This window comes from Cyprinodon variegatus, unplaced genomic scaffold (assembly GCF_000732505.1).
Source record: "Cyprinodon variegatus isolate N-32 unplaced genomic scaffold, C_variegatus-1.0 Scaffold62, whole genome shotgun sequence".
Taxonomy (NCBI): domain Eukaryota; kingdom Metazoa; phylum Chordata; class Actinopteri; order Cyprinodontiformes; family Cyprinodontidae; genus Cyprinodon; species Cyprinodon variegatus.
In genome coordinates, this window is record NW_015150515.1 from 153,036 (window position 1) to 159,692 (window position 6,657).

The following is a 6,657-nucleotide window of genomic DNA, read 5'->3' on the forward strand; positions in this document are numbered from 1 at the left end:
GCCAGAGTGATTGCCAATATTGGGGACTCTAGCCAAACTGAGATTAGCAGAGTCTAACCTTAGCATTGTTTCTCTGAGTCTGAACTTGTTTTTTGTCTTTGTTCATCGGCAGGAAAACTTCCTGTGTTACTGGATAAGCCTGAACCTTCTACCCCTGGAAGGATTTACTGAGTCTCATTGAGCAAGAGTAAAACCTCCACATGATTCATTCAAGTCCACTCCTGGAAAACCAAGCGACAGTCCGCTTCTTTACTCCTCTGGGTCCAACGTATGTCTGCCTGCCCGCTCTCCAACAAGTTCCCTCTTCTCTGGATTAAACCCCCACAAACTGGATCCAAGGATAAACCAAGAGCCCCCAAAAAGCGAGTGCCTCTCCAGCAATATTCAAGCCTCAGTCTATTTTCCCACTGTCCCTGAACTCATCACCGTGATCTCCCCTTCAGAGTTTCCGGTTCCGGTTCACCAGTCCGCTGAGTTCCAGCATTGTTCCCTCACAGAGTTTCAATCTCCATCAGTGTTTGCTAACCTACAATAAACCTGTTAAACTTTTATCCTTGGTCTCTGAGTGGCTCTCTGCATGTGGGTCAGATCTTTAAAGCCCATTATGACAACTTGTTTATTGCTTGAATGGAGGAATATCAATTTATACTATAAGATACAATCTCAATGGGAAGGAGCCCACATGGCAGCAGGTTAAGATAAAGTATAAAAATGTTGAAACAGATAGGACCTTTGCATTTTCCCCAATTGGAGTTATTGAAATTTTTATTAAAATATCAAGATTTTCTTCTTTAGGATTCTTTTTTAAGAAACAAGAAAAAACAAAAACAGAGTCTGAAACAAAAACAATAACCACCAAAGGTCCTAGGAGTCCGACTGTGATGCCAGAGGCCAGGCAGAGTCTCTGGAGGCTGGCCATGAGGCCGGAGGTGAAGCAGAGTCCCAGGAGGCCGGCCGAGAGGACGGCGACAGAGGTGGACCACTGGAGGATGGCCGTGAGGAAAGCAATGAGTGAGGACCTCTGGAGGGCGACTGTCTAGGAAGGTGACGAAAGAGGACCTAGCACTATCCCAGGCTAGCTACTCCTTACTACAAGAAATAAAAGCTGTGTGAATGTGACAAGTGCTCAGTAGAAAAGTGCAGGACTAGATGCTGTGTTTTAAAGTGCTTCTGGACAGTTAGATTTACTTAGCGATATCACATACAAAAGAACTTAATTCCGACAGAGATAGCCTGAACAGCACCAGAACATATCTCAGCAGTCATATATGTATCACCAACAGTAGCAGTAGCCCCCTCTAGTAATACTCACAGTGGACAGAAAAGCCCAGTGTCTGCAACCTCTGAAAGCAAAAGAGCCTTTCCCCACTCAATCTTTAATAAAGTGTCTAAAGAACCAAAAACTTTTTCCATATAGAATTGGAAAGTTTTTTAATTCAAGCATCACTAAATTTTAAAGAGCTTTACTGTTCTTCTATTGTCGTTGGCAATAGGGTGTTAGCTGTTAAAGTACTACTGACTGCTAAAGTGTTGTTAAAACTACTACTCTTTAAACCTAGCTGTTTATGTTGATACTTGTTTAAATATAATGGTGTGTTCCAGTTGGAGTGTAGTATCTCATTTTGATTCTGTTCCGGTGAATTTAGTTAGTTTGGAAATTGATGTTTGGTTTGGTTTGATGTTAACCAGTCCAAATACACAGTCACTGTGTGTATTTGGTTGATTCATTTATTGTTGTTTGTCAAAATTGTCATAAATAAATTCCTATTCATCCATTCATTCACCTGTGTAGCTCCGCCCCATCCTCATACCCACTCATCTGATCCACATACTCCTGTCACTATGTTACCCACCTTCACACCAGACACTAGTGCCACATTTCTTCGAGTTTATGGTGAGATTTATTCCAGTGTTCTGTTCCTGACTTCCTGCCTGCCTATTTGCCTGACCTGTTCTGTCCCCCTATTATCTAAGCCAGCCTAACCCCTGCTGGATCTGATTGCCTGCCTGTTTGCCTGACCCCTGGATCTCTTGCTCGTCATCACGGTTCTGATCCTCTGTCTGTCCTCTGACCACGGAGTACCATCTAAAGCCATCTTAGGGTTCCTCTGATCAGAGCAGGGATCGTTAACGTGCCTATCAACCAGCCAAAACCAGAGCTCACTGTTGCCACTTCCTGGTCCTTATTGAATAATCGTGACAAATTTCCTTTTTGGAGACAGTATGTTTATTTAAAGAAGTTTATTGGAAAGGACAGAACGAAATCGGTCAACCCGTATGAAACAAAATCAACGGATGGTCGATCTGATTGAACCTTAAACTCAGCTACAGTTCCCACTTGAAAGAGAGACTCTAACGTTAGTCTCATTGTGTTTTTGTGTGACAGTACACTTGTTAATATCTACTTACACCCTCGTTTTAAACTCCTACATGCTTATTCAATTCTACACTGAACAGAGATTCTTGAAACCAATGCTTTCCATAATTTTACACATATGAAGGGAGTTATTTAAAAGAAATTCTGAAAATGAATATATGAAAAAAAAAAAACAGAGAAGCATGAAAAATTACATTATACACATTTGTAAACTGCTTTATTGTACACTAATTATACATTTTCAATAGACAGTTTGTGTATTATGAAACCTATAATCTTCTTTTCAACCCTGCAAAAAAAAAGTTTTTTTCTAGCAAATGACTAAAATTTATCCAAGTCTGTGGACTTGAATTGTTTTAGGTTTAATTTTGATCCTGGATAGATTTCGAAATTACTAGTAACTAATAAGCAATAGTAGTAGCCTTTGCTGCAGCATCATACAACTTCAGTTAAACAGTTAAACTTTTACTAGTTAGAGTGAATGATTGTATCACTTAGTTGAAGTAAAATTAAGCTATTTAAAGTATGTATGGCCTTACAAAAAATATAGAGCATAGACAAAAAATTTTTAAGTGATTCACTTAATGCCTATGCATTCCACCTAATTATAATGAAAGCGCAGTTCCTCCTGTTTTACTCCACATCTGATAGGTTGTCATGTGGGTTTCTGCTGCCTCTTGAAAGTGTCCCTTTATCAGTGAATCCTTGCAGATAGGGCTCAGAGCCTCTCGGCAGCTTATCTTAGTTAGACTGTTAATTAGCATGAAGCCCAGCAATTACACTCAAATATCTTGAGCAACAAAGGCATAAAAGATGGCCCTCATACCTACCCCCACCCTACTGCACTCTGTCCGCAAAGCAAGACCAGCTCCCACAAATGACAGGAAGGAGAGGGAGGTAAGGAGAAGAAGAAGAAAAAAAGAAGACTTTTAAGCAATGCAAAGCCTAAACTTGGATAAGACTTTCTCTTTCGTTTTTAATTGGTTTGTCTCTCCAGAGAGGAGCCCCAAATCTTCAAGGTTTTAAGATGTTCAAACTTCTGCTGTATCTGTGTCGGAATTTGCAAATTGTTATATATACACAGTAATTGTATACACAGGAAACACCCTAGTGTTGAATAACCTCTAAAACTGAAGAGCTTGCTCTTTTTACTGGAGATGTCTTTTACGGATAAATACTAAATGAACACAGCTCACCAAAATCTGCAAGAGTGCTCACATTGCTCCATTTCCAGCTGGTTATATTATCCTTTTGGAGTTTGAGAATTTGTTGAAATGATCCTATATTAATTGTTTTTCGCCACATACAGGTTTTCGACTGCAAGATCTGGTATAAAAGTACCTGGATGAGTGTTGAAAAAGGTTCCCATGGGCATTGCTAAGAATCATTTGTTTTAGAGAAACTATTAATCACTATCTGATTGATTTGACGACTCTCAAGCATGATTAATGAAAAATCTGTGAAAGGTATTTCATATAAAACATTACATGACAGTACATACTGTATTTCAATAAATTAACATTTACAGTATGATACCTCATTGGCAATCTGGTAAAAAAAAAAAAAACACCCCAACATAAATGTTGTATTGTTAGTATAAATCACAACCTTCCTTCCTAGCACAGTTAGTCTGCTCCGTCATGCGGCAGAGATAAAAGGGGACTATTAATGCAATACTTAAGCAGTTCATTATGTGTTTATTGTTACAAACGCAACATTATCAAGTGTATTCTGTATCCTTGATGCCATTTAACACTGTTAATAATCCTTTTTTTATTCGGTCAATAATACCATTGACCGAAAAACAAACAACCATAAAATCGAATTAAATAACAATCAACAATTAATAATAATTTCATATTTCTTTACATCCTTATAATGCACTAATTGTATTTTCAACCCAACTCTATTGCATTCATCTCTTTCTAACTAATTAAATTTTACGCTGGTGATACTCACAGTTTACCTTTGTAAATTAAAATCCTTATAATCACACACATAGTCTGTGTGCTGGGTTTGATACAATAATTTAAGCCATATAATGGCCCTTAAACAGTACGGTATAACATTATGAATAATGCAAACCACTGATGACTGCAAATCCAAGAACCTGAGAATTATTTTATGAGTCAAATAAGAAGAGAATCAAGCGGCATTTGCCATGTCATATTGCCCAAGGGAGCTCCCAATGTGAAACAACAATTGCAGCCCTAAATGTGAGACTACTGTGGAGATAAATGTGAGAAAAATAATCAGTGTGCTGCTCATTTCCATTATCATTTCTGATCATGAAGAATGGGCTGGGGGCTCTGTTGAAAGGGTGATGTCTGAGAGGAAGAAGATAGGAAGGATAAATCAGCATTCTACTGGGAACAGCCACTCTTTGTTGATGCCAAGTTCAACAAACCGACTGTGGAATTGAATATCTACAAAACCAAGACAAGGAATAATGGGCTTTGGGTTAGAGAATAGAGCTATACTTTAGGTTTCATCTGCAGGGTAAAATGTACTGCCATCAACACAAAAAAAAGGATAGAAGTAGGGAGTAATGTCTATCTCTGCCTCACCAGTGATTATCTGGAAATTGCCTTGACATTCAGCTATAATTTTCTTTGTAATGACTGGAAATAGCTGGGGATGATTCCTCCCAGATTGCTATGTTATCAAAAATTGTGTCTGTGAAAAACAACGTTTTCACATTTGCAAACAGCACGGGCTACCACTTCATCAAACTACCCACCCTCCTCTAGTTCTATCTGTAGTACTATTAAGTCTTCATTTTTTTTTTCTTTTGACTTTTGTAGGTTCAGAAAAACCAAATCCATCAGTGTTTACTGTTACAATGTTTAATGTTTGCTCATCTGCTTACTGATAATCCCTCTGCACACACACCATCTTCTCCTTGTCCTCTCTTACTAGGGCTTTGTCGTCACTGGTGGATTAACTCCTCTGAACTTCTGAAGGATCATACAGAGCTCAGTTGTACAGTGAATGCTGTCCCACAGTCGATAGCCAGCACAAAATGTATCTTTAAAGAAGAATAATTGAGCTACAGTAAGACCATTGTGTCAAGTTTTTCTTATCACAATTTCCTCTGGGATAAAATAAGTATACATGAGATCTAAATTGTCAACATACATCCAGGTTAGAAATGGTGTTTAAAGTTTTAATCAACAGCCTTCTGTCTGTATATACTGTAATCTTCTGATCTTAAGAGAATTTTCAGCCCTAACTATCTCTAATTGTGCCTAATTCTGATAAGGGTGGAAAAGAGCCAGTACCTCCACTTGAAAAGAGTAATAGCAACATAGGAAAATATGTGAGGTGGGGTGGGAAAAAAAACAGGCCTACTGGAAATTGTGAACAATCGGCATGAAACTATGTTCCAGGATTAAGGCAATCCAGTTGAGAAATCAAGTCACCATTGTCCCCAACAAGACTATTTTTCCAGCCAAAAAAGAAAATATACTTTGGCTACCAGATTTGAGATCTACAATGGGTCTCCTCCTAATAGGCATTGCCTGGCACTCAGGAGTTATCCTAAACAGATATCTGGTTACTTAATCCAACTTTGTGTGGGGCTTTACAAAGTTCCTTGCTTACAGTATAAGGGTATACTCAGCTGGCTTTTAAAGGTTCTAGGATTGTAATCCAGTCATTGCATATAGCTCATGCTGATCTGTAAAAAATGGGACAAACCAACAGAAAAACTGAAAGATATATTTGCTGCTCGGCTTCATCCATACGTTTATACATGGTCTTCTATGGCAGTCAGTTTTTGACATTCATTAAAAGTGCTTTCCTCTCTGTTCTGTCATTTGTAGATCACTAAAATAGGATTTTTCCTGGTCAAAATCCCATTTCTAGTCAGAACTTGAAAAAAAAAGTTTAGGTAGCAGAAACTGAATTTCAGTAAGTCAAAAAACCAAATTGTACCAGTGACAATAAACTTTCATATACCTAGAAGTGTTTACACATTCTAAACACATTCATTTTCAGCTTGAAAAATGTAATTAAGATATCAGCAATACATATTCAGTCCAGCTAAAACATTTCATAACAGTCTTTTTGTAACCACAATGACAATATTGGGTGCACTTGTGTTAGGATTCAAGTTTGTGTGGGTTGTTTTTGTGTTTTCCTCTCTCCACCACCAGGTGGTGCCCTGTCCTCGTTGGGCCTCCCTTCACACCTGCGGCTCATTGGGTCATTACCAGAGGAGTACTTGTGCAGCGGGCTGTCACCACCTCGACGCCAGAGTGTTTGCCAATATTGGGTAC